Source organism: Trichosurus vulpecula, chromosome 1 (assembly GCF_011100635.1).
Source record: "Trichosurus vulpecula isolate mTriVul1 chromosome 1, mTriVul1.pri, whole genome shotgun sequence".
Taxonomy (NCBI): Eukaryota; Metazoa; Chordata; class Mammalia; order Diprotodontia; family Phalangeridae; genus Trichosurus; species Trichosurus vulpecula.
The window spans coordinates 97,605,388-97,609,552 of record NC_050573.1 but is presented as its reverse complement, the minus strand read 5'-3'; positions in this window follow the sequence as shown (position 1 = coordinate 97,609,552).

The window sequence follows — 4,165 nt, the reverse complement described above, 5'->3', positions numbered from 1 at the left end:
ATTTAATTGCATTTTGACTTTCCTCTTGTAAAAAAAGGTGGTATATATCCTTGACTGGACCACAACGGGGATATTCCGTTCAGTGGGCTGCAAACCTGATATGAGTCAATAAGCTGCTGATGTGACAGTCACCCAAGCTAATGTGATCCTAGGAGACATTTGTGACATTATGTTTTTGACTATTAGAATTATTTCCAACTGAGAGTGGAATGAGCTCATTACCAAAATACATACCTCTTGGGTAGAAGTTTAAGGACAAAATATCATCACCCACATACTATCTTTGATATAGTCTCTGTTCTGACTATGTACTAGGAACAAGGAGTCCTAGGATCATAGATTAAGCTAGAAGGGATTTTGGAAGACATGTAGCCTCTTCATTTTAAAGATTTTAAGATTTTAAAGAGGCTCAGAAAAGTTTACTGTCTTGTCTAAGATTGCATAGGTAGCCAGAATTTGATTCTGGATCCTCTGACTCCAGGACCAGTGCTAGAGTCAGAGACATCTTTTTAAATGTCTTCTAACTGCCAGGCACTGTGATAAGCTCTGTGGATATAAAGAAAAGCACAAGATAGTCCATGATTTCAAGGAACTCACAATATAATGGGAGAAGATGAAGCACTAAAAAAGCTGAAAAGGAATGGGGGAGTGACAGGGAAAGAAGGAGGTCACCTAGTATGGGGGCATGAACAAGTCCTGTAGCCAGGATGGAAAAAATCTCAGGAAGTAAGGGCTTTGGAGTTGATTTCATCATGCAGAGTGATGAGTTCTTAGTGATTATTAAATCCAAGAAGGTTGCTGGGTGTGAAATGATAAAGTAAATTGTCTCAGTGCCTCATTACAGTGGTCCTGTATGATTTAGAGGATTTGTAAGATGTACCAATGAATCTAGATGAGCCAATTGCTTAGATAATGAACAAACAGACCTTGAACAAGTCACAAATAGGAAGCAACACAGACAAAATTTGAAAGCCTCTGCTACTAATTCCAAAGAACTTTTTACCTAAACAATACCCTAGATTTACAATTTCTTTTTTTAAAATCATTATTTATTTATTTAATATTTTTAGTTTTCAGCACTGATTTCCACAAGAGTTTGAATTACAAATTTTCTCCCCATTTCTACCCTCCCCCCACTCAAAGATGGCATATATTCTGATGGCCCTGTTCCCCAGTCAGCCTTCCCTTCAGTCACCCTGCTCCCCCTCCCCTCCCCCTAGTTTCTTGTAGGGCAAGATAGATTTCTATACCCCATTGACTGTATATCTTATTTCCTAGTTGAATGTAAAAACTTTTTTTGAACATCTGCTTTTAAAACTTTGAGTTCCAAATTCTCTCCCCTCTTCCCTCCCCACCCACCCTCACTAAGAAGGTAAGCATATATATGTATGTATGCATGTATATTTCCTTCAGCTAACCTAATACTGAGGTCTCATGAACTGTACACATCATCTTTCAATGTAGGAATGTAAACAAAACAGTTCAACTTTAGGAAGTCCCTTGTGATTTCTCTTTTTTGTTTACCTTTTCATGCTTCTCTTGATTCTTGTGTTTGAAAGCCAAATTTTCTATTCAGCTTTGGTCTTTTCAAAGAGAAAGCTTGAAAGTCCTCTATTTTATTGAAAATCCATATTTTGCCTTGGAGCATGATACTCAGTTTTTCTGGGTAGGTGATTCTTGGCTTTAATCCTAGCTCCACTGACCTCTGGAATATCGTATTCCAAGCCCTTTGGTCCCTTAATGTAGAAGCTGCTAGATCATGTGTTATCCTAATTGTGTTTCCACAGTACTCAAATTGTTTCTTTCTGGCTGCTTCGAGTATTTTCTCCTTGATCTGGGAGCTCTGGAATTTGGCAACAATATTCCTAGGAGTTTTCTTTTTGGGATCTTTTTTAGGAGGTGATTGGTGGATTCTTTCAATTTCTATTTAACCCCCCCCCCTCTAGAATATCAGGGCAGTTCTCCTTGATAATTTCTTGAAAGAAGATATCTAGGCTCTTTTTTTGATCATGGCTTTCAGGTAGTCCAATATTTTTTAAATTCTCTTTCCTGGATGTATTTTCAAGGTCAGTGGTTTTTCCAATGAGATATTTCACATTGTCTTCCATTTTTTCATTCCTTTGGTTCTGTTTTATAATATCTTGATTTCTCATAAAGTCACTAGCTTCCACTTGCTCCAATCTAATTTTTAAGGTAGTATTTTCTTCAGTGTTCTTTTGGACCTCCTTTTCCATTTGGCTAATTCTGCCTTTCAAGGCATTCTTTTCCTCATTGGCTTTTTGGAGCTCTTTTGCCATTTGAGTTAGTCTATTTTTTATGGTGTTATTTTCTTCAGCATTTTTTGGATCTCCTTTAGCAAGTCATTGACTTGTTTTTCATGGTTTTCTTGCATCCTTCTCATTTCTCTCCCCAATTTTTCCTCTACTTGTTTAACTTGCTTTTCCAAATCCTTTTTGAGTTCTTCCATGGCCTGAGACCGGACCATATTTTTCTTGGAGGCTGTTGATGTAGGCCCTTTGACTTTATTGACTTCTTTGCACTGCATGTTTTGGTCTTCTTTGTCACCCAAGAAGGATTCCAAAGTATGAATCTGAATCTGAGTCTGTTTTCACTGCCTGTTCATGTTCCCAGCCAACTTCTTGACCCTTGAACTATTTGTTGGGTTATGACTGCTTGTAGAGTAGAGAGTACTTTGTCCCAAGCTTGAGGGGCTGTGCTCTTGTTTTCAGAGCTATTTCTACACAGCAAGCTCTGCCACACCAGTGCTACTCCTCCCCCAAGAACCACCAACCTGGACCGTGATACAGATCTAAGTAGGCTCTGCACTCCTGCTCTGATCTGGCACTTAATTCCTACCACCAGGTGGGTCTGGGGCCAGGAGCAACTGCAGCTGTAGCTCTGGAAGCAGCCTCAGAGCTGCACCACCTCCACCACCCCCGGGGTGGTGGCCTACCACGAACTCCTTTCACTCAGTCCCCACAGTTTTTCCCACTAACCTTATCTGCTGTCTTTGGTGCTTGTGGGTTGTGAAATCTAGTAACTTCCTCTCCTCACTGATTCAGGGTGCTAGGGCCTGTTCTGTCTGACTCCCGGTCTGGTTGGTCTGGGTGTGGCCTACACTGGGCTCTGCTCTGCTCCCAGCATCATGCAACAGACCTTACCCAGCAACTATCCAGGCTGTCCTGGGCTGGAGTCCTGCTTCCCGCTGCTATTTCATGGGTTCTGAAGTTCTAGAATTTCTTCAGAGCCATTTTTTCTGTGTTTGGAGTGTCCTGGGGTAGAGCTTTAGGCAAGTCCCTGCTTTCTAGCCATCATCTTAGATTTACAATTTCTGATATTCTGCTCAGAACTAGGACTTAGAAGACTATGGAAGAGTGAGGCTGACAATTTTGCACAGTTATGTCTCCCTTAAATTCATGAACAAGTCATCACCTTTGTGATGCCATTGGTCCTCCTTGAGAAGGAAATGAACAACAAGTTTTTGTTTTTTAACCAAAATGATTCTTTTCCCCCACTATCTAGCTATTTTTTTTGGTGGAAAGGGAGGATGTTGCTGTTGTAATTTGCTCCTTAAGTTTCATTGGCTTGTTTTTAGTTTCAAACATGAAACTGCAGTGTTTCCAAATCGCTATGTATTGTTTCAAAAGAGCCTTTTGTGTTTCTGGGGAAGTGACATATTTGGAGGTGATGGTATATGCATGGGATGATTTTATTTCCCAGTGTTCCATTTGCATATACTGCCCTTGATCTGCTCTGACCTCACTCTCACTTTCCTCATTTTCTCTAGATCGGTTGAAAATAGACACAGTAGACATGGAGGGCCTCTCTCATTCACATCCCAATGAAAGGAAGAAAAGCTCTCAACCCAAAGAGAGGGCTTGGAGAGATCCAATTATCCTTTGCCTTTTGGGGTTTGTTTATTGTATTTAAATTTCTTCATAAAGGGATTACCTGGCCTACATTATGTGGGGCACAGGTTCTATGGGAAGAAATGTGGTCACTACCTTCCAACACTTTAAGGAAGTTGTGGAAGTTGTTAGGAGGAAGCAGACTTTACTTCCATGAAAAGGACCATTTCCTAAAAAATTAGAGCTATCCAAAAGTGAAATCACCTGACTTTGAGGTAGTGAGCCACACAGCACTGAAAGTATTAAGGTAAAGTTTA